Source organism: Pseudophryne corroboree, chromosome 5, assembly GCF_028390025.1.
Source record: "Pseudophryne corroboree isolate aPseCor3 chromosome 5, aPseCor3.hap2, whole genome shotgun sequence".
In the NCBI taxonomy this organism is placed as follows: Eukaryota; Metazoa; Chordata; class Amphibia; order Anura; family Myobatrachidae; genus Pseudophryne; species Pseudophryne corroboree.
Window position 1 is genome coordinate 274943306 of NC_086448.1, and position 25391 is coordinate 274968696.

Consider the following 25391-nt stretch of genomic DNA (forward strand, 5'->3'; position numbering starts at 1 on the left):
TCCGGATCGCATCTTCACATGCACCATAGGATTCGTCTCACCAATAGCCAGAATCTCCCTCCTGTGGTGGCTACAGACTTCTCACCTAATCGAGGGTCGGAGGTTTGGGATTTAGAATTGGATTCTGCTAACCACAGACGCAAGCCTCAGAGGTTGGGCAGCAGTCACCCAGGGGGTACAGTTTCAGGGAAGATGGTCAAGTCAGGAAGTCGTTCTTCCAATAAACATTCTGGAACTAAGGGCTATCTACAACACCCTTTTGCAGGCCTCAGCTTTTCTTCAGAATCAGGCCATTCAGGTTCAGTCGGACAATGTGACGGCGGTAACGTACATAAACCAACATAGCGGAACAAAAAGCAGAGCCGCAATGTCAGAGGTGTCAAGAATTCTTCTCTGGGCGGAAAAACACGCTGTGGCATTTTCGGCGATCTTCATTCTTGGAGTATACAACTGGGAAGCAGACTTCCTCAGCAGACACGACCTGCACCCAGGGGAATGGGGCCTCCACCCGGAGGTGTTTCGGTGGTTAACACGTCAGTGGGGGTATCCACAGATCGACATGATGGCCTCTCGACTCAACAAGAAGCTCAAGAGGTATTGTTCCAGGTCGGAGGACCCACAGGCAGTAGCGGTAGATGCCCGGACAACTCCATGGGTTTACCAGCTGGTGTACTTGTTTCCTCCCATTCCTCTGATCCCAAGAATTCTAAAAAGTATAAAAAAGTAAAAGCTTCAAGCAATCCTCATTGCTCCGACTGGCCACGAAGGGCCTGGTATGCGGATCTTCTCGAGATGCTGATCGAAGATCCGTGGCATCTGCCTCTTCGAGAGGATCTTCTGCAGCAGGGCCCTTTCGTCTATCAAGACTTACCATGGCTACGTTTAACGGCATGGAAGTTGAACGGTTGATTCTAGCCAGGGGAGGGATTCCTGACAAAATCATCCCAACCATGATCCAAGCCAGAAAGGGGGTAACATCTAAACATTACTATCGTATCTGGAAGAAATATGTCTCTTGGTGTGAGAGCAGACAATATTCTACGGTGGAATGTCATCTGGAACGTTTCTTGCTTTTTCTGCAGTTGGGAGTGGCTCCATTCAAGTTCAGATTTCGGCCTTGTCTATTTTCTTTCAGAAACAATGGGCTTCTCTCCCTGAGGTCCAGACATTCTTGAAAGGTGTTCTGCACGTACAACCTTCCTTTGTGCCTCCTACGGCACCTTGGGATCTCAATTTGGTGCTGCAGTTCCTCCAATCGGACTGGTTTGAACCATTGCAGGAGGTAGCTGTAAAGTACCTTACGTGGAAGACCGTCACACTGTTGGCCTTGGCTTCAGCAAGACGTGTGTTGGAGTTGGGGGCGTTGTCTTACAAGAGCCCCTACTTAATTTTCCATGAGAACAGAGCTGAACTCAGGACTTGTCAGCAATTTCTTCCTAAGGTGGTGTCCGCATTTCACATCAACCAACCTATTGTGGTTCCGGTTGCTACGGACGCCTCTGCAACTTCAAAGTCTTTGGATGTTGTAAGGGCTTTGAAGGTCTATGTGAAGAGAACAGCTCGCCATAGGAAATCTGACTCCCTGTTTGTTCTTTATGATCCCAACAAGATTGGGTGTCCTGCTTTGAAGCAGTTATTTGCACACTGGATCAGGCTCACTATCAAGCATGCTTATTCTACAGCAGGTTTTCCGATTCCAAAATCTGTTCAAGCCCACTCTACTAGGTCGGTGGGTTCCTCTTGGGCGGCTGCCCGGGGTGTCTCGGCTTTACAGCTCTGCCGAGCAGCTACTTGTTTGGGTTCGAACACGTTTGCTAAGTTTTACAAGTTCAATACTTTGGCCTCTGGGGACCTTCAGTTTGGTCAATCAGTTCTGCAGGAACCTCAGCACTCTCCCACCCAGTTTGGGAGCTTGGGTACTTCCCATGGTACTAAATGGATTCCCAGTATCCCCTAGGACGTAAGAGAAAATAGGATTTTAATTACCTACCGGTAAATCCTTTTCTCGTAGTCCGTAGGGGATACTGGGTGCCCGCCCGGTGCTTCATTCTTCCTGCTGTGTTACTTGGTTAAGTAATGTTGTTTGGTTCAGCTGTTGCTGTCCTTGTTTGCAAGTTTGGTTAGCATGACTTTCCTCTTGTTCTGGTTGTGCTGGTTCGAATTCTCACCATTTTCCTTTTCTTTATCCTTCTCTCAAAGTATGTCCGTCTCCACCGAGCAAAGTTTCCTAGACTGAGTTTGGTAGGAGGGGCATAGAGGGAGGAGCCAGCACATGTAATTAAACTTCTATAGTGCCCATGGCTCCAAGTGGACCTGTCTATACCCCATGGTACTAATTGGATTCCCAGTATCCACTACAGACTACGAGAAAAGGATTTACTGATAGGTAATTAAAATCCTAATTTTGGTTACATATTGTTGCTAGGAAAGTAGGAATTTTTTTACATGTTTGTTCTTAATTTGCAGTAGGGAACCCATGAAAAGGTCAATGGGAACCCACTTGTAGTACGCAAATTACTTCTATTTGTTTTTTCTGGCTTTTGGTGGGTATAAAGTATATTGCAGTGCTTCACAAACTTGGTCCTCAAGGCACCCTAACAGTCCACGTTTTAAGGCTATCCATGCTTAAGCACAGTTGGCTTAATTAGTGCCTCAGTCAGTGTGATTATACTATATGTAAACAAGCATGGATAGCCTTAAAACCTGGGGTGCCTTTAGGACTGAGATTGGGAAACCCTTAAAAACTTTCTTTCTTTCTTGAGAATTCTGATGGACTTCCTATTCCTTAACTCTTTGTATTTTTTGTTACATCAGGACCTTTTACATTTGGTCCACAGTCTCTATAGAAGAACTTTGCAAACATCCATGAAGAATTTATAAATCTCTGATAACATTTAAGGTGGTATCACATGGCCAGTTCATATACTGTAGGGTTTGATTTGGAATAGGTCTAAAAATTGCAGCCTAAAAAGTTACCAGAAAGCCAAGGGCAAAGCTCATGGAGTCCAGGCTGTACAATGAGTTCTACTGTAGGCCTGCTAGGTGGAACTGTTAACACTATAGCAGGGAAACATGCTGCATGGGGTTCCCCTGCCATAATGTAATCCAGCTCCAGCCTGAATAGCATAGGGTGGAAATCCACAGGTAAATAGGGCCTGCAAAACTACTCTACTAACTGTAACTCGGCTCACAAATGTGATTTTCCAGACAGAAAATCATAGCTTCCAATGAAAAAAACACATTATTCATAAGAGCTCAGACACTATCCAAGCAATGAAACATTCCAAAGAAGATCGATTCCAGAAGAAAATTTTGCATAAAACAACTTAAATACTTTATTGCTTTTGTGTGACAGTTGAGGAGCGTTCCCCCTTACATCCATCTGTCACTATGGTAGAGATTGAGATGTTGTATTTGAATGCTCCCATGGCCAGTATCGTCACTATGGAGGAGTGGAGGGTGCAGGCCTCACCCGAGTGTCACTCTTGGAGGGGTTGACATCAAAATGCAGGCTCCTCCACAGTTTCAGGAGCCAGGTACTGCAGGGTAACATTCTCTTGCAGTGCTAGGCTTCTGTAACAGAGGAGGAGCCAACATTGCAGACACTAGTCTCCAGGGGCAGCCAAGCATCTCCAGGAATGCTGGACATGCCCCCAGAGTGATGTAAGACCACACCCATTAATATAGGCCATGCCCCTTTTTAGTATGCATTGGGGATATGAATTTCGCATCGGGTGTTCACACCCAGCAAGTAACGCCTCTATCCATACCACACCACCCCTACAAGTAGTTACAATAACTGTTAGCACATGTAAATTGACAGCAGATCTCTGCACTGAGCTCCAATGTAAGATGTTACCAGATTACTTACATCTATCCATTCATCCTATATAAATCCGACTGATGTGTAAAATGCTGCCATAGGGACTAGTGAACCTGCAGAGTGCCAGAGTTTAAGTGTCTCAGTGGTTCTAGGTGGAATAGTAAGGCGTTTGGTCTCTCGTGAGAATTGTTTTTTCTTTATTGTGCCACCTGGAAGGTAGCTGGAGGGCAACTAACAAAAACTCAGAGAGTGAAAAATGTACTAGACGGTGGAGAAGCTGTGGGGCTGTTTTGTCTTGTGGCCGTGTCTTGGGCATGTAGCTGGAGTTCCATGGCATTCTGAGTCATGCGTATGGGCAAGGGAAGCCTGTTTCAGACCGATCTCTTGCACCTTGCATGGGGCTGCTGCAAGTTCTAATACTGACGATGGCGGTTGCAGCTGTGCACAGGTAAACAGTGGGCAGAGAAGCTATCGCTTGAAGCCGCATGGATTCTCACATTAACCCTATAGAAACTTACATTAGTATATAGTAGTAACTCTGGTTTTCACAACATCACGCAAGCACAGCGTTTTGTGTCCGACTCAGAATCATCCCTTCTGTGTACTCATTATGTCATCTGTGTTTGCGGCTGTTACTGAGGATCTACAGCATTGTTTGTTAATGATCAGAATGATCTTCATATGTAATGTTTCTCCTTGGGATCTGTAAGCATAAGAACAGCAGCACAGGTCTGTCAAATCTGACACACCTGAATATACAGTGTATTCTGCTGTAATATTGCGTTAGTTAAACTGGCGAGAGCTATCATGGACACTCTAAGTGACACTACTGTACCTTACCATGCTGAAAATGAAATTAGCTGCGCAGTTTAAATCTAGGTTCATTTTCAGTGGCAAATTTTACATGTACCTTTTCATCCCGTTTTGTGGTTAAATTAAGACACGAAAATGATGGAAGTCCCACTTTATCTGTATTGTAACAATATCTAGCCTTAACCTATTTCTATGTGCGCCTTCTAGTATCAGTGCCATAAATGTCTGCAGTGCCGTACAGTGCAAAAACACATAACAGAGTAACAAAATATATTAGTCACAAGTGTAGGCATACTGTAGTAGTAAAGTTTACCAACTGCCCGAGTTACTGGAACCAGGCTAGAAATAAAACACTGGGAGGGCCCTGCTCACAGAGCTTCCATTATACAAAGAGAAGGAATGGAGGTATTGGGGAGATACAAGGGGTTAAGGGTGTAGAAGGGAAGAAGAGAACAGGCAGAGGTCTGGTAGGTATGTGTGAATACTGTAAGTGGGTTCTGTGCACACATTTGAAGCAGTGGATATTTGTGGATAGTCTGTTGGAACGAGGCAGATTAGGATAGTGGCATGCGTGACGCATTTCAGAGGTGGGAGTTAGAGGTGGTGATCAGTGCAGAGGAGTGGCGGCAGTCACCAGCTGACCAGAGAGTACAGGAGGGGGAGGGGATTTTTAGGAAGGAGTGGGAGGAGAGTGAAAGAGCTTTGAAGGTGGAGGGATTGGCAGAGAAGGGGGCTGAGACAGAGTGGCACATTTAAACACTGGCACCACTATAGAGGGTGCAAGGGGTGCACTTGCTATGGGGCCCGGTGTCTTAGGGGCCCCCTCCGGCCAAGCAAGGAAGGGCCAATTGAACAAGAGGAGAATGAGTTTATCAGGATAGCACACGCACACACAATGTGACAATGGGAAGATTCATACACACCCCTCTCAGCATGAATACACAGTTCTGACGAAGTCTGGCACGACTGGCCGAGTGAATCGTGTTGACTATGCCCCCTCCGCCAATGGACCCCGGAAGCAGCGCTCAACATCCCCGTACACAGACAGATGAAAACTACCCTGCTCCCGTCACCTGCAGTAGTAAGTTCTCTGCTAGCATCTAGAACGGGAGAGCTGGCTTAATACCACAACGCTTCCAGATTCAAGCACCAAGGCAGACAGGGGAATCATATACATAATAGTTTGCAGCCTGCTAACCACCATCAGGAGAGAGGGAGGGTGTCTGAACATCAGTGACTTTTTAATCTATGTAACCTTAAACAAAACTGTGGGATTTATCTCTGCAGCTGCATTAATGCAAACACAGATTCCCCAAATAAGTAGACTGACCTATGGATATTGTATGAACTATGGGGGGTGATTGAGATCTGATTGCAGCAGCAAATTTGTTAGCTAATGGGCAAAACCATGTGCAGTGCAGGGGGGGGGGGGGGCACAGATATAACATGTGCAGAGAGAGTTAGATTTGGGTGGGTTACATTGGTTCTGTGCAGGGTAAATACTGTCTGCTTTATTTTTAAACTGCAATTTAGATTTCAGCTTGAACACACCTCATCCAAATCTAACTCTCTCTGTCCACATGTTATATCTAATCCCCCGCAGTGCACATGGATTTGCCCATTAGCTAGCAAATTTGCTGCTGCGATCAGATCTGAATTAGGCCCTATAATATTAACTGTAAAGTCTAATTATCTGCATTTTTATCTGCGCTTTTTTAATTATACGTATACAGATTTGTAATAAATTGTTTTAAGCTGAATAGCCTTTTATACATATTGAATGTAATTTAGCACAACCGATTCATTTGCACCCCTAGAGGCCTATTAACTAGACCTTTAGGCCCATTTATCATTCTATAATTGCAGCGTAATCCCTGAAAACACTGGTTTTAGGGGGTTAACTGCAAATGTTAAGCATCTCCTAAATGTATGACAGAGGGACCACAGCAGATATCTCTGATACATGGAAATGGAATCCCGGGTCATCCATGGGTTCAGGGGAGGGGGCGGAGGTATGTCACTGGTCCAAGACTGTGTGATAACTCACGGTGCTTCCGGCCACCGCTGCAGATCTACTGATCTTGCAAGATCATGACATCATCATCTCACTGGTCTCTTTCTTCAGGTAGCGGACAGGGACTGGAAGTCAGTTGGCAAGGCTCCTGCAATTGGAGGGAAGATTCTGTGACTCTGTGATACTGGTGCTGCAGCTGCTGTCACCAGAGTAATTTGTACTCTGGTGGAGACCTGAGTTGGGGGGCCCACAAAGTTATGCTATGGGGCCCACAAAGTTCTGGTTACGCCCCTGCATTGAAAGATACATGAAACTCTCAGATATACCTAAATAAAGCAAGAATGAGGAAAAGAGTAAAATTACACTTTAAAGACTTTAAAGTCCAAACTAAACAAGTGATAAGTGGAAGGTGATAACGCACCAGCCAATCATTACTGGTTTGAAAAATGACAGTTAGGAGCTGACTGACTGGTGCGTTATCCCCTTTCCACTTATCACTTCTTTATCGTTTCTCCAGGCTTAACACATCTGCCCCAATGTGCTTTTCTAGAAGGTGTAGTGTGCATCATCCTACTAAACAGGACAAGATCCCTTCTCTGGAACTTATTGTATATTGGAGAAATCAGATATTTTTGCAGGGAGAAAAAGTCTGTGTGTTTTCACACATAGCAATGAAGGCCTCTTTCAATGCGCCTCCCTATCCCTTCATTTTAATAAAGTCATTGCATTCAACAAGGTACACACTCGATCTGCTCAGCTCTTCCCACCTTCTGAAGCAATCCATGCATTTTCATACCTACTAATGATAAATAGCTGCATCTCATGTCTGTACACTAAAACCAAATTTCCTGCAGTCTACTCATTAGTAGTTTGTTCATTAGGCTCATAGCATCAATTCAAGATTTTTGGCAGGACCAGTTTCTCCTAGCTGTGTGTAGTCTCAGAATGGGAGTTCCTCAGCTGGGACAAGCAAAAATTAAAAATCATGACAGAACGTAAAAATGAAAAACCACCTTTGTGTGTTAAGAATATGGAAGAGCTTTTATTTAATGCATTCCATATCACACCTTTCCCTACATAACATGATTTGCACTAATTTTATTATATTAGCCATTTTCTTTTTAAACTGGTTTACAGTTTATGATCCTCAACACAACTTGCATATTATATGTGGCTTCAATCATATAGTTAATATTTTAGTATTAGATAAAAGATTTTTAGTATGTGTATAATGTTTCTTAGTTGTGCATGTTGCTAAAAATGATCTCCTTGTCTGACTGTGTTACTGATATCTCGTTTTTCTTCCATAATCAGGTCAAGGTACAAATCAGGGCTCACAAGTTCTCAGTAAAGGTACGTTGGAAATTTTGCAGTAACATGTCCATTAGTAAGGGGAACATTTACCAAAATGATAAAGATGGAAAAGTGATAGTGTTGTCCAAAGGGCCATAGAGAAATTTCCCAGGCCCCCTTTAAAAAAACTGATAGAAAGCTCTGCTTATGCGCTGCGGAGCGTTGCCGATCTACACAAGGGGGGCGCCGTCAGCACACCAGCCAAGGGCAGATCTGGGGGAGACGGGATCAGTGCTATTGCTAATACCCCCTGTAGGCAGAGGAGACTGCTCTGTCCACTCAATGATGGGGTGGGGGTGGGGATATTTGCCTACAGATGTGTCCTCATACAATATTGCTACAATCATGCCAAACATCCCTTCTTGGGGCATCAGGTCCTGGGTGCATCAACTTGTGCTGAGCATTTTTTCCATGTGAATGTGCGTTCATTTGCACACAGATATACAAGTATCGTATATTAAATTTGTCAGTGGAATCTCATGATGCGGTTTTGTCACATCACATTGCAATTAAGAGGTACATTTGCAAGAGAAAGAAGCTTGACCCCCAGCATTCTATGTGTATGGGGACACATCTGTTTGTAGAAATCGCTATTTTCAATTGGGCAACAAACCTGGAAAGCTGTCGACCAGGGCTCTCAGAGGGCTGAGTTCTACATTCAGGTGATTAAGAATGAGGTAGGGTTTACAGGTTAACTCCAGATATGGCCACGGTGTTCCACTCCTAAACAAAGCTATACAATCTCTCTGACCCGAAGAACCTTTCTGATCTGGCCATCTTCCAGGAGAGAGAAAATAAACTATTCCAAATCTATAGTTGCCAACTTAATGGTTTCCCTTCTGCAGTGGATGATTTGTGGTCTTTCTTTGCTTTCTCCTGGCATCTTTCTGGCCTTAAATACTTGGTGATTACATTGAATCGGACTTATCCCATATCTCGGAGGATACAATAACTTCCAGCTGTTATTTGTTAAGCTCCATGGGCAGCTCCAAGACTGGCGTCAGGGTACTTTCTCATGCATGGGGAGAACTACAGTGTAGTATAGTTTAAAAGAACATGCTGTCTAGAACACTTTACCTGCTTGAAATTGCGGGTGGTTCACATACCCAGGAGCTGTTTCCTTAGCTTCTATTATGTAGTGAGGGGTTTTGTTTGAGGTGGCAAAGGACCCAATTTTCTCCATGATGTGCTCATTCCCCTCTTGGTGGCTTTCAACTTCCTCTCTTTATTGCTTACCATGAAGCTGTAGTCCTCAGTAGGGTTCTGGAGTGGTCTATTCAACTCCTGTCCCGGAGTCAGATAGGCACTAGTTGAAGATAGATAATCATGTGCTCCCAATCTGTCTCCGTTTTGCAGCTTGAATGCCCACTCTTACTTTCTTCGTGCATTCTACTGTCGGTTCGATGTTAACTGTTTGGGGCTCATTACGGAAATGATCATGATTCTCCAATTTCTGGTTGCTTGTGTTAGCCATCTGGTGACTTCTTCATGGATATCTTCCTTTAGTGCTATGCAAGGGGAATGGTCTCTGCCTGCTTTGGAAATCTGGAGATACCTCTCCATTAAATACTTTATAATAATTCGACCAATCCAGTGGTGGCAGTAACTGCCTCTCAAAGATTAAACTGACTTGAACTTGTATCGGATGGATTCCCTCTCCTCTTGTTCTTACCTACAGTAGTTTTCCCTGAGCACAATGGAGCCCCTTGTGGGCATGGTGGCAAACTGTGCTCACCACAGGTTCTATTCCTACTCTATGGGTGTCATGGACACGCACCAGTGGGAATAGTACCTTTTAGTCGGCATGCCGTCTGTTGGGATTTTCAGGGTTTGGGATGCAGGCAGAGGTATTGTGACCGGAGTTCTCCTGAAAGCTGGTCACATAACTACATCCCGTTCTCAGCATCAAAGAGGCTAGATTATCTTATAAGAGGGACTACCTTTGTCATTGCCTGAAACTTTCAAGTGTAAAGCACAATTTGAAAACTACAGTAAATCTACATATTAGTCAGTACCACCCATCTTCTGATTGCTGATGTAACCTCTGGCTCTTCTTTTACAGAATGTGAGCCAGCTGTGAATATTTGAAAAAGTAAAAGCCAGCATCCACATCCAATTCTTCTTACATTACTTTATTTATAACTTGTGGCCATTTATTGGAACAAGCACAGAATGACAATAGGCTTGAACAATAACAGAGTTTAAAAAAAAAAACACAAAAAACCCCTGCACTTATTTCTGTTTCTGTTACCATGGTACTTGCAAATTAGATACATTAACTGTTCATATTTATTGAATACTTAACATGTGGACTGCTCTTGTTTCCAGATATCTGCATATTGAAGCAAGAGGAAGGAGATTGTCAAGATTACATACTGAAGTGGTGGTACAACTCAGATCAAAATGAGTGTGTACAGTTCTGGTATGGTGGCTGCGGGGGAAATAAAAATCAATTTGAGACTCAAGAACAGTGTGAAGATGCCTGCTTGTCGCCATCTTAAATGGTTAGATTGTTGTGAACCATGGGTATCCGTGCTGCCATGGCAACCTATCATGTTCAGAATCTGAAGAGGACCTGCCTACGTCACTGCCGAAACATTCACACAGGAAATACAAACCTTTTGTACAATTTTTTTTTTCAGTCAAATTTACATATTTTTTGATGACTTTTTTTTTTTAGGAAATGTTTTAATTAAATGTTTTATAGATATGCAGTTGGAGAAAACTTGAGTCATTTTAAACTGCACTTTTTTCTTGTAATACCTCAAAGCATTAGTTTTTATTCTAAAAGCATACAGTGTCTGGAGAAGAAGGATCATTTAGTTGAGACAAGATATTTTGTTGTACTGAAGAGATTAAAGGAAACTTAGAATTGGAATTTAAAATGTTCCTTGAAATCATTATTTTTTTTAACATTCACAAATACAGGAGTAACACCGGTCAACAAAAATAAAAATAAAATAGTTTTTATTTTAATTACTTTTTTTTGATTCTCTAAATCAAAAAATAACCAAAACCTTTGTTTATTTCTCTGACGTCCTAGTGGATGCTGGGGACTCCGTGGGGAATAGACGGGCTCCGCAGGAGACTGGGCACTCTATAGAAAGATTTAGGACTATCTGGTGTGCACTGGCTCCTCCCCCTATGACCCTCCTCCAAGCCTCAGTTAGATTTCTGTGCCCGGCTGAGCTGGATGCACACTAGGGGCTCTCCTGAGCTCCTAGAAGAAAGTATAGTTTAGGTTTTTTATTTTCAGTGAGACCTGCTGGCAACAGGCTCACTGCAACGAGGGACTAAGGGGAGAAGAAGTGAACCTACCTAAGTGGTGGTAGCTTGGGCTTCTTAGGCTACTGGACACCATTAGCTCCAGAGGGATCGAACACAGGACCCGACCTCGTCGTCCGTTCCCGGAGCAGCGCCGCCGTCCCCCTTACAGAGCCAGAAACAAGAAGGTGGTCCGGAAAATCGGCGGCTGAAGACTTCTGTCTTCTCCAAGGTAGCGCACAGCACTGCAGCTGTGCGCCATTGCTCCTCATGCACACCACACACTGCGGTCACTGATGGGTGCAGGGCGCTGGGGGGGGGCGCCCTGAGCAGCAATATTAACACCTTGGCTGGCAAAACTAACACCATATATAGCCCCAGAGGCTATATAGGTGTATATTAACCCCTGCCAGAAACGATAAAATAGCGGGTGAAAGCCCGCCGAAAAAAGGGCGGAGCCAACTCCCTCAGCACACTGGCGCCATTTTTCCCTCACAGCTCCGCTGGAAGGAAGCTCCCTGGCTCTCCCCTGCAGTCCTGCACTACAGAAAGGGTAAACAAGAGAGGGGGGGCACAATTTAGGCGCAATATATATATATTATAGGCAGCTATAGGGGAAAACACTCTGTATAGTGATATCCCTGTGTTATATAGCGCCCTGGTGTGTGCTGGCATACTCTCCCTCTGTCTCCCCAAAGGGCTTTGTGGGGTCCTGTCCTCTGTAAGAGCATTCCCTGTGTGTCTGCTGTGTGTCGGTACTGCTGTGTCGACATGTATGATGAGGATAATGATGTGGAGGCGGAGCAAATGCCTGTGAATGTGATGTCACCCCCTGCGGGGTCGACACCAGTGTGGATGGACTATTGGAAGGAATTACGTGACAGTGTCAGCTCCTTACATAAAAGGTTTGACGACATAGGACAGCCGGCTACTCAGCTTGTGCCTGTCCAAGCGTCTCAAATGTCATCAGGGGCTATAAAACGCCCGCTACCTCAGATGACAGATACAGATATCGACACGGATACCGACTCCAGTGTCGACGATGATGAGACGAGTGTACCCTCCAATAGATCCACCCGTTATATGATTGAGGCTATGAAAAATGTATTACACATTTCTGATGATACCCCAGGTACCACAAAAAAAAAAGGGTATTATGTTTGGTGAGAAAAAACTACCAGTAGTTTTTCCTGCATCTGACGAATTAAATGGTGTGTGAGGAAGCGTGGACTTCCCCAGATAAGAAATTGATCATTTCTAAACGGTTAATGGCTGCGTACCCTTTCCCGCCAGAGGATAGGTCACGCTGGGAAACACCCCCTAGGGTAGATAAAGCGCTGACATGCTTATCAAAGAAGGTAGCACTACCGTCTCCGGATACGGCCGCCCTAAAAGAACCTGCTGATAGAAAGCAGGAAAGTACCCTAAAAGCTATATACACACACACTGGCATTATATTGAGACCCGCTATTGCATCAGCTTGGATGTGCAGCGCTGCAGCTGCGTGGTCAGACTCCCTGTCGGAAAACATTGATACCATGGATAGGGACAATATTTTGCTAACGATTGACCATATAAAAGACGCGGTCTTATACATGCGTGATGCACAGAGGGATATTTGCCGGCTGGCATCAAAAATAAGCGCTATGTCCATTGCCGCCAGACGGGGGTTATGGACTAGGCAATGGTCAGGTGATGCCGACTCCAAGCGGCACATGGAAGTTTTACCCTATAAAGGGGTGGAACTTTTTGGGGAAGGTCTTTCAGACCTCGTTTCCACAGCTACTGCTGGGAAATCGACTTTTTTGCCACAGGCTACCCCACAGCAAAAGAAAGCACCGTATTATCAGGTACAGTCCTTTCGGCCCCAGAAAACTAAGCGGGCTAGAGGCTCATCCTTTCTGCCGAGGGGCAGAGGAAGGGGGAAAAAGCTGCAGCACACAGCTAGTTCCCAGGAGCAGAAGTCCTCCCCTGCGTCCGGTAAGTCCACAGCATGACGCTGGGGCTGCTCAGGCGGAATCGGGAACGGTGGGGGCACGTCTCAGGTTTTTCAGCACACAGTAGGCTCTCTCACAAGTGGATCCCTGGGTCCTTCAAGTAGTATCTCAGGGGTACAGGCTGGAATTCGAGACGTCTCCCCCCCGCCGTTTCCTAAAATCTGCCTTGCCGGCAATTCCCTCTGCCAGGGAGGCAGTGTTGGTGGCTATTCAAAAACTGTATTCACAGAAAGTGATTGTCAAGGTACCCCTCTTTCAGCAAGGAAAGGGTTACTACTCCACAATGTTTGTGGTACCGAAACCGGACGGTTCGGTGAGACCCATCTTAAATTTAAAAGCCTTGAACACATATCAAAAGGTTCAAGTTCAAGATGGAATCGCTCAGGGCGGTTATTGCGAGCCTGGAGGAGGGGGATTACATGGTATCCCTGGACATCAAGGATGCGTACCTGCATGTCCCCATTTACCCTCCGCACCAGGAGTACCTCAGATTTGTGGTACAGGACTGTCACTATCAGTTCCAGACGCTGCCGTTTGGGGTATCCACGGCACCGAGGGTCTTTACCAAGGTAATGGACGAAATGATGATACTCCTTCGCAAGAAGGGAGTTTTAATTATCCCGTACTTGGACGATCTCCTGATAAAGGCGAGGTCCAAAGAACAGTTGATAGTGGGGGTGGCACTTTCTCAGGAAGTGCTACAACAGCACGGCTGGATTCTCAATATTCCAAAGTCACAGCTGGTCCCGACGACACGTCTTCTGTTCCTGGGAATGATTCTGGACACAGACCAGAAAAGAGTGTTTCTTCCACTGGAAAAAGCCGAGGAATTGTCATCTCTGGTCAGAGACATCCTAAAACCAGGAAAAGTGTCGGTACATCAATGCACACGAGTCCTGGGAAAAATGGTAGCTTCGTACGAAGCAATTCCATTCGGAAGGTTCCACGCAAGGACGTTCCAGTGGGACCTGTTGGAAAAATGGTCTGGGTCCCATCTCCAGATGCAACAGCGGATAACCCTATCGGCCAGAACCAGGGTGTCGCTGCTGTGGTGGCTGCAGAGGGCTCATCTACTAGATTCGGAATACAGGACTGGGTCCTGGTGACCACGGATGCCAGCTTTCGGGGCTGGGGGGCAGTCACAAAGGGAAGAAATTTCCAAGGACTGTGGTCAAATCAGGAGATTTCTCTTCACATAAATATCCTGGAGCTAAGGGCCATTTACAATGCCAGGCAAGACTCCTGCTTCAAAACCAGCCGGTACTGATCCAGTCAGACAACATCACGGCGGTCGCCCATGTAAACAGACAGGGCGGCACGAGAAGCAGGATGGCGATGGCAGAAGCCACAAGGATTCTCAGATGGGCAGAGAATCATGTGTTAGCACTGACGGCAGTGTTCATTCCGGGAGTGGACAACTGGGAAGCAGACTTCCTCAGCAGGCACGACCTCCACCCGGGAGAATGGGGACTTCATCCAGAAGTCTTCCAAATGCTGGTCAACCGGTGGGAAAAACCACAGGTAGACATGATGGTGTCCCGCCTCAACAAGAAGTTGAAAAGATATTGCGCCCGGTCAAGAGACCCTCAGGCGATAGTGGTGGACGCTCTAGTGACACCATGGGTGTACCAGTCGGTTTATGTGTTTCCTCCTCTACCTCTCATACCCAAGGTACTGAGAATAATAAGAAGGCGAGGAGTGAAAACCATACTCGTGGTTCCGGATTGGCCAAGAAGAGCTTGGTACCCGGAACTTCAAGAGATGCTTACAGAGGACCCTTGGCCTCTGCCGCTCAGACAAGACCTGCTGCAAGTCTGTAAGTCTGCAGACTTACCGCGGCTGCGTTTGACGGCATGGCGGTTGAACACCGGAGCCTGAAGGAAAAGGGTATTCCGGAGGAAGTCATCCCTACCCTGATCAAAGCCAGGAAGGATGTCACCGCAAGACATTATCACCGCATTTGGCGAAAATATGTTGCTTGGTGTGAGGCCATGAAGGCCCCGACGGAGGAATTTCAACTGGGTCGATTCCTGCACTTCCTGCAAGCAGGGGTGACGTTGGGCCTCAAATTGGGGTCCATAAAGGTCCAGATTTCGGCTCTGTCGATTTTCTTCCAAAAAGAACTGGCTTCACTGCCTGAAGTTCAGACTTTTGTCAAAGGAGTACTGCATATTCAGCCTCCTTTTGTGCCCCCAGTGGCACCTTGGGATCTCAATGTGGTTTTGGCATTCCTGAAATCACATTGGTTCGAACCACTTAAGACTGTGGATTTAAAATATCTCACGCGGAAAGGAGTCAGAATGACTGACTCGCTGTTTATCCTGTATGCACCCACCAAGCTGGGTGCTCCTGCTTCTAAGCAGTCTATTGTGCGCTGGATTTGTAGCACTATTCAGCTGGCGCATTCTGCGGTAGGCTTACCGCAGCCTAAATCTGTAAAAGCCCATTCCACACGGAAGGTGGGCTCATCTTGGGCGGCTGCCCGAGGGGTCTCGGCTTTACAACTTTGCCGAGCAGCTACTTGGTCGGGGGCAAACACGTTTGCAAAATTCTACAAAGTTGATACCCTGGCTGAGGAGGACCTGGAATTCTCTCATTCGGTGCTGCAGAGTCATCCGCACTCTCCCGCCCGTTTGGGAGCTTTGGTATAATCCCCATGGTCCTTACGGAGTCCCCAGCATCCACTAGGACGTCAGAGAAAATAAGAATTTACTCACCGGTAATTCTATTTCTCGTAGTCCGTAGTGGATGCTGGGCGCCCATCCCAAGTGCGGATTGTCTGCAATACCTGTACATAGTTATTGTTACAAAAATCGGGTTTTGTTGGGAGCCATCTCTTCAGAGGCTCCATTTGTTATCATACTGTTAACCGGGGTTCCTATCACGTGTTATATGGTGTGATTGGTGTGGCTGGTATGAGTCTTACCCCGGATTCAAAAATCCTTACTTATTGTGTCAGCTCTTCCGGGCACAGTTCCTAACTGAGGCTTGGAGGAGGGTCATAGGGGGAGGAGCTAGTGCACACCAGATAGTCCTAAATCTTTCTATAGAGTGCCCAGTCTCCTGCGGAGCCCGTCTATTCCCCATGGTCCTTACGGAGTCCCCAGCATCCACTACGGACTACGAGAAATAGAATTACCGGTGAGTAAATTCTTATTTTTTGAAAAACTTTGCTTTTGTCCATTTTACAATGACCAATACATATTAAAGTTTTTGAATGACCATATAAGAAGAAGCGTGTTTTAGTAAGTAAAGGAGGGGATGAGGGGGGGAGGGGGGGATGTGGAAGAAAGTGGTATTCTGACCCTCATTACACTTAAGCAGTGATTAACTATTAAGATAGCTAAACAATGACAACATGTAACAAATAAGAGAATAAACAGTGCACAGAAATAAGATATAAGTCTCTGGGGTAGAGAAGACTTAACACAGCCTGTCAGTAACTCATGCACAGATAACAAAAGTGGAGGATCTAAACCTTTGACCCATAGCCAGATTAAGGGGGAGTCGCAGGGCATACAGTACCCCGGGCCCCACTTTGTTTGGGGGCCCCCAAGCCAGAGCACACTGACATCGCTAGCTTTCCCCCTCACACAGTAGCAGAACCAGACAGCCAGAATGCGAGCAGGGCAGTATAGAATGCGAGCAGGGCAGTCAGTATGCATTGCAGGCAGAGTATCAGGTTTTATGAGCTACCGATTGAACTTTCTGACCAGAGGAGAGATAGGAGGATGGAGAGAGCTGTAAGTGACACAAGGATCCGAGCTTCTCCTCTCTGCCTGGGAGTCTGGGTCCTATGTAACCTGGCATTATTCAACTATTAGTTTAAATCTAATATACCCCATTGGATTAAATTTAATATACACATTCCATACATCCTAACATGACCCAGTCCTGGAGGGATAACATGCTATCCTAAGTTATGATTGCAATCACCTGTGGTGAAACACCTTACTTATCTATTAAATAGTTCAACACAGGTGACACTAAGCATATTAATAGGGAAGTCCAGGTAGAGAGCATTTTGTCCCTCCTGGAATGGGTCATGTTGGGGGGTATGCACAATCTAATATACACTCCCCCGCCTTCCACCTGGGGCCCTCTTGTCTTAAGTGCCCCGAGCACCCCCAAGGCTTAATCCAACCCTGCTTTGACCTGTCACATGGCAAAAGGCAGCTAAGCATAGACAAACAAATGCAGATCTGCACAGAGCAGAGTACACAACTAGCAGAGTGCAGAACATTAACTTGTCACATGAGATCACTAACAAGACAATATGATATAGAATTGCTGTGAATACAGTACAAGTGGCATTTCACTCGTGGTTCGTAGTCAGTGTGCGCATCACAGAAGAATTTTTTTTAAATATTCTGTTACAGTAGTTGTTTTTAATTTTTTTGGTAAATAAAAGTAATTCAACTTCATAACAAAAGTTTGTTTTATTTTTACATACAATAAAGTTATGAAAATAGGAAAATTTTCTTAAAATCCATAATTTCATACTGATAGCTACAAAAGCAAACTTTTTCGGGTATAATTATTTTTTCTTTAATTAGTAATGTGGAAGAAATAAAATCAGATATGCAAAACCCAGACTCAAAATTTGTATTGACCGGTGTAATGTTTCTGCTCATGGGCCTGATTCAGAGATGGAGACAAAGTCAATGGATCGATTTCTTTTGCCGTACTGTGCATGTGTTGCGATGGTCTTGTGACACTGGTCGCAGTGGGGATTTATTTGCAAAGTGATTGACAGGCACAGTTTGTGAGGTGGTAATGGGGAGAGGGATGGCTACTAAAACTCAGGCATGTTGTGACCATTTAGGGGGCTTAAAGCTACCTGCGACTGCAATCTCGAAAACGTACGCGCATACCTCCCAACATGACCCTCTCCAGGAGGGACAAAATGCTCTGCTTCTGGACTTTCCTCTTAATGTATGATTGCCGGCACCTATTTTGAACAGGTTAATGGATAAGAAAGGCTTTTCACCATAGGTGATGGCAATCATAAATTAAGAGGGAAGTCCAGGAGCAGAGCAATCTGTCCCTCCTGGAGAGGGTCATGTTGGGAGATATGTACGCAGTCAGCAGGGCTCCAGCGTTCCTGCTGCTATGAGGTGCTCAGAAATTGAATGTTTGAACAGTGTGCATGTAATGTTGACTCTTTGTACACAAGCTATGGTCAGTGGGCAGCAAATCCCAGCGTCTGCGACATTACCATATATTTGCTTAGCCACTGATACAAGTTTGTAGTTGCGAAGGCATTTGTGTACATCTCTGAATCAGCCCTATGGAGCAAAGTTTAAGAAATGTCATTATTGCAAGTATTTGTTTAATCTTTCTGCTATTTTGTTAAAGTCAATTTCGATATATAAGCTCTAACAAATAATTACTTTCCAAATATTAAAGTACATAAGACAAAGAAATTAAAATCAAGCTGGAAATTTTGCATATGTATTTGTGCATGTCAAAAACTGTAGTTCTCCTTTGGCATACTAGCAGTGGTGCTCCAAACTACCTTTGCTAAATGTTTATCATACAATCAGGAACATATAGATCTTGTTTCTTCAGTCAAACATGAATACATTTATTTTATGTGATTTTTATTTTATTAATTTATCAAACAATATTATGAGGAAAAGACACCAAAGCACATATTTACCAGTAAAAATGTCACAGCCAGACATTTTAGATGGAACTCCTTCTTTGCAATGCCAAAGCAAACACAAATGATACCGGAACAGCTAAATAAAATAATTGACACAAACACAATGACATCAGAAACAAATACATGTATTCATATGGGATGTGGTTAGCATCCCGGCGGTCGGGATGCCGGCTGTCTTGTGACCGATGCCAGAATCCCGACACCACTTGGAATCCCGGCACCAGAACACCGACTGCTGACATCCCGATGGTAAGTATCAGGGTAACGTTTAGGGTTGGGACCTGGGGGGGTTAAAGTTGGGCACTAGAACAGTGGGGCGGGTCAGCCCTAGCTGCCACCCCCTGAATCTTAGCTCTAGCCACCACCCTGGGGTAGGGGGCAGGGGAGGGGTAAAATAATTACCCTGTCACCTGTTGGCATTCTAATTGCCAGGATGCCAGTGTCGGTTATGTGACCGCCGGCATCCCAACCGCTGGGATAATGTATCACACCCATTAATACACATCATATCTTTGAAAAAACAAGATTTATGGTAAGAACTTACCTTTGTTAAATCTCTTTCTGCGAGGTACACTGGGCTCCACAGGGAATAACATTGGGGTGTAGAGTAGGATCTTGATCCGAGGCACCAACAGGCTCAAAGCTTTGACCTTCTTCCCAAGATGCATAGTGCCGCCTCCTCTATAACCCCGCCTCCGTGCACAGGAGCTCAGTTTTTGTTAACCAGTCCCATGCAGTAGCAGGTAAAAGAGACGAAAATCGTTAGTAACCACGTACACCACACACTCATGACAGGAGAGGGTGTCAGCGGCTAATGCCATACCAACCCAAAGAAGAAACTAAGCACATCAGGGTGGGCGCCCTGTGGAGCCCAGTGTACTTTGCAGAAAGAGATTTAACAAAGGTAAGTTCTTACCATAAATCTCGTTTTCTGCTGCGGGGTACACTGGGCTCCACAGGGAATAACAGCGGCGATGTCCTAAAGCAGTTCCTTATGGGAGGGGACACACTGTAGCGGGCACAAGAACGCTGCATCCATAGTAAGCATCCTGGGAGGTGGAAGTATCGAGGGCATAGAACCTTATGAACGTGTTCACTAAGGACCATGTAGCCGCCTTGCACAATTGTTCAAGGGTCGCACCACGGTGGGCCGCCCAAGAAGGTCCAACGGACCGAGTAGAATGGGTCTTATTGGTAGCAGGAGCTGGAAGACCAGCCTGTACATAAGCATATGCAATCACCATTCTAATCCATCTGGCCAAGTTCTGCTTGTTAGCAGGCCAACCACGTTTGTGAAAACTAAACAGTACGAAGAGTCAGACTTCCGAATGGAAGCAGTTCTCTTCACATAGATACGGAGAGCCCGTACCACATCCAAAGACCGCTCTTTGGAAGACAACTCAGGAGAATTAAAGGCAGGAACTACAATCTCCTGGTTAAGGATGGAAGGAAGACACCACCTTAGGTAGATAACCAGGGCGCGTTCTAAGAACTGTCCGATCACTGTGAAAAAATCAGATAGGGGGACCTACAGGATAAGGCACCCAAGTCTGAAACACATCTAGCAGAAGCAATCGCTGGCAGAAACAAGACCTTAAGGGAAAGCCACTTAAGATCCGCAGATGCAAGAGGGTCAAAAGGAGACTCTTGCAAGGCCTCCAAAACCACCGACAAATCCCAAGGGCCTACAAGTGGGACATAAGGAGGCTGAATGCGCAACACACCCTGAGTGAAGGTTTGAACATCGAGCAGAGTTGCAATTTTTCTCTGAAACCATACCGACAAGGCAGAAATATGAACCTTGAGGGAGGCCAGAGAAAGGCTTAGGTCCAGGCCTTGCTGTAGGAAGGCCAAAAGTTTGGCCATACTAAACTTGTAAGCGTCATGATTGGTATTTGCGCACCAAGCAAAGTAAAAATTCCAGACCCTATGGTAAATCCGAGCAGAAGCCGGCTTACAGGCCTTCAACATAGTTTGAATGACCGCCTCAGAAAAACCTTTGGCCCTCAGTACAGAAGCTTCAAGAGCCACGCCGTCAAAGACAGTCATGCCAAATCCTGGTAGACACAAGGGCCCTGAACGAGCAGGTCTGGCCATTGTGGAAGTAGAAGGGGACGCTCTATCTAGAGGCTCTGTAGGTCTTAGAACCAATGCCGTCTGGGCCATGCGGGAGTAATTAGAAATAGTATGCCTCCTTCTTGTTTGCACTTCCTTATCACTCTGGGCAGTAAAGACACTGGAGGGAACATATATGGCAGCCAAAAGTTCCATGGGACTTGCCAGTGTGTCCACGAACTTTGCTTGAGGATCCCTTGTTCTTGCTCCGAAGACCGGATCCTTGTGATTGTGTCGAGACGCCATTAGATCCACATCTGGAAGGCCCCACTTGTCCACGAGGAGTTGAAATACTTCTGGATGGAGGCTTCACTCTCCGGCGTGTACGTCCTGATGACTGAGAAAGTCCGCTTCCCAGTTGAGGACCCCCGGAATGAACACTGCCAATATGGCTGGCAGATGGCGTTCTGCCCATTGAAGAATCCTTGATACTTCCCTCATTGCCATGCGGGTTCGAGTGCCGCCTTGATGATTTATGTACGCCACCCTGGTGGCATTGTCCGACTGTACCTGAACAGGTCTGTTCTGAATTAAATGCTGGGCCAGGTTCATAGCATTGAACACCGCCCGCAGTTCCAGAATGTTGACCGTAAGGAGAGACTCCTCCTTGGTCCACCGACCCTGAAGGGAGTGTTGCTCCAACACTGCGTCCCAGACTCTCAGACTGGCATCCGTCATCAGAAGGACCCAGTTGGAGATCCAGAAGGGACGACCCCTGCTCAAACGTCCGTCCTTCAGCCACCAGCTCAGTGACAGACGGACCTACGGAGACAAGGAGAACATTTGAGACCTGATCCGGTGAGGCAGGCCGTCCCATTTGGCAAGAATCAGTTTCTGCAGGGGGCGTGAATGGAATTGAGCGTACTCCACCATGTCGAAAGTCGACACCATGAGACCTAGCACTTGCATCGCCGAATGTATCGACACTTATGGACGAGATAGAAAGCATTGAATCCTATCCTGAAGCTTTAGGACCTTCTCCTGAGACAAGAACAACCGCTGGTTGTGATTGTCCAACAAAGGTGCACCATGCTCTGCGCAGGGACCAGGGAAGATTTCTTCCAGTTGATGAGCCACCCGTGGGCTTGCAGAAACTGGACAGTCAGCTAGATGGCGTAGGAGAATTTCTGGGGTATTTGCCAGGATTAATAAGTCGTCCAGATACGGCGGGATCCTGACCCCTTGACGACGGAGTACAGCCGTCATTACCGCCATAACCTTGGTGAAGACTCGCGGAGCCGTGATCAAACCAAAAGTTAACACCTGAAATTGGTAATGGAGGTTGCTAACCGCAAACCTCAGGTACTGCTGATGTGACATTGCAATGGGAACATGCAGGTAAGCTTCTTGTATGTCCAGGGAGACCATATAATTCTCAGGTTCCAAGGCCAGAACAATAGAGCGAAGAGTTTCTATATGAAACTTGGAGATCCTCACAAATTTGTTCAAGGACTTGAGGTTGAGAGTGGGCCGGGAGGACTCATTCGGTTTCGGGACTAGGAACAGCAGTTAATAGTACCCCTTGCCTCTCTGAGCCAGAGGCACCTGTACTACCACTCCTGTGTCCAGGAGGGACTGTACCACCGAATGAACAGTTTTTGCCTTCACCTGATCCGAAGGGTCGTCTGTCAGGCAAAATCCACGAGGGGGACGATTTTTGAAGGATACGGCGTAACCTCGAGTGACGACATCCCGTACCCAGGCATCAGAAGGGGTCTTCAACCATTCCTGGGTATACCCTAGAAGTCTGCCCCCTACCCTGGGATCTCCCAGTGGGAGGCCTGCCCCATCATGCGGCAGGCTTGTCAGTCTTGGAAGCAGGCTGACGGGCAGCCCAGGCCCATTTGGGTTTGGAAGTGCAAGCCTGTTTCAGGTACGCCTGACCCTTTGCTTTCCCTGAAGGACGAAAGGAGCGAAAAGAAGTACTCTTAGCCTTCAGTACTGAAGGAGCAGTACAAGCTGTTTTAGCAGAAGCTAAGTCAGCCACTATCTTGTTGAGGTCTTCTCCGAAAAGGATGTCTCCCTTAAAAGGGCGTACCTCCAGGGTTTTCTTAGAGTCCAGATCCACGGACCAGGACCGCAACCATAGAATCCGGCGAGCCAGTATGGACGTAGTAGAAGCCTTGGCGCCAGAATACCGGCATCAGGAGCCGCCTCAATGTAATGAGAAGCTGTGACAATATACGATAGACATTGTCTAGCATGATCAGAAGCGCTGGAAGACATCTCAGCTTCCAACTCCTGAGCCCACGCTTCAATATCCTCTGCAGCCCAAGTCGCTGCAATGTTGGGCTGATGCGCAGCACCTGCTAGGGTGTATATCGCCTTTTAACAACCCTCCACATGCTTATCCGTCGATTCTTTCAGAGACGTGATGGTAGTTACTGGCAGAGCTGAGGATACCACCAGCCGCGCCACCTGCGAATCCACTGATGGGGGTGTTTCCCAATTTTTACTGAACTCTGCAGCAAGGGGATAGCGAGCCAGCATCTTCTTGTGAGGCGTGAATTTCTTTCCTGGATTTTTCCAGGACTCCTGACGTATGTCAACTAAATGGTCAGAGTGAGGTAAAACTTGTTTAACCACTTTCTGACGTTTAAACCTGTCCGGTTTCTTAGGGGCAGTATCAGGCTCCGGGTCATCAGTAATTTGAAGAATGAGCCTGATAGCCTCCAGCAAGTCAGGAACATCCACCTGTGAGACAGACTCCCCATCAGAAGCATCAGGGTCAGAATCTGTGGGGTCAGTATATACGCCATCCTCATCAGACGAGGTGTCTGGGACGTTGGTGGATTGTGAGGAAGTAATGGCCCGCTTAGAGGACCCCTTGGTCTTAGGCGGGCGAGGGTTAGACTTCTGAGTAGTCAGTGATTGGTTCAATTGCTGTAACTGAGCAGACAGTTGATCTGCCCATGGTGGGTTAACCGCGGGGACCATTAGCGGTTGTACCGGCACAGGAGGTCCCATAGGGGGCGTTAGTCTAGTTACCAGCGTATTCAATAGCGTGGAGAAGGTAGCCCAAAGCGGGTAATTTTGAACCCCCGTTGCTACGATCCCACTGGGGGGTCAGAAACCCCCAGAACTTGAACCCTCAGCTGCTATGTTTTCCTCAAATGTGTCTGCAGCGTCACCACCACGCAATGTGGGATCAGCCCCAGCTCCATTGCCCTTTGTAGCTGACATATCCGAAAGCTCAATGCAGGGCAACCCAGTACAATATCAGCAGCACAATACCTGACAAAAAACCCCTCTGCAGTGTATTAGCACAAACAGGGAATTCAAGAGGTATATGTGACTGAAATTCACAGAAAAATACACAATAAGTATATACTGTGAACTATCTATATTAAATGATAAACCTGACGCACCTAGCCCCCTCAGGTTATAGAATATAGGGATAGCAATCTGAGTCAGAGACACGAAATGGAGGTCACACAGCAGCTACATGCACACACATAGAGTCACAATGTACAATGCAGAAATTATAACATGCAATAAAACTGCAATGGACTAGCAATACAAAGTAATACTCCGTATGGCTATATATTTAGTAGATATACCAATGCACAGTAAAGACTGGATGTATATCACAGGGTACTTGTACTATATAACCCTGACCAAATGCACTGTTTATTAACTAACACTGTCAACAGACATGTAGAATACTTAAGTGTCCTGTAAAATGCACAGCGCTGACATGCAGGCGGCTTTACAAAGGAGGATTTGCCCAAACAGTCCTAGGAACAGTGCTGCTCTGTGTAATGGCGCCCAAACACTGACTGGGAGTGAGGGAGAAAGAGATATGCAGCTCCAGGGCGGGAACATTACTATAAATGGCGCCCTGGGGCTGGGGGAGGGCCTACAGGTCCAAGCCTTATCCCCCTGATGGACTTCACCACTGGTACTATGGGCTGTTAATAAAACGGTTTTTGTGAGGTAAAAAAACCGACCTGTGCCCTTGCCCTGGTGGTTTAGTGGAGTCCCTGCCCAACCACAGTGTCCACACCAGCGCACGCGGCCCGCCTCCCACCAGCCGCACCGGATTGCGATTTTAGCGGGACCCTTCTAGGGGACCCACTTACCTCCTCCCTGAGTGCGGCCACGCGATCCAGGAGAACTTCGGCAGGTGTGTGACTAACGAGGAGCAAACCGGAGCCTCCGCTGTAAGTTCCCGGCAACCAGGGCGCGGGAGTATACAGCGCCGCTGGGGGAGGTGATAGAGCTGCAGCAGGAGATGTCAGACTGACATCTAATACTAACAGAGTCACTGTGCAGCCCTTGAAGTCTTTATTTTTCACTTAGAAAAGCTCTTCTCAGGGCTTCTGGAACAGCCCCCCTGTTGTA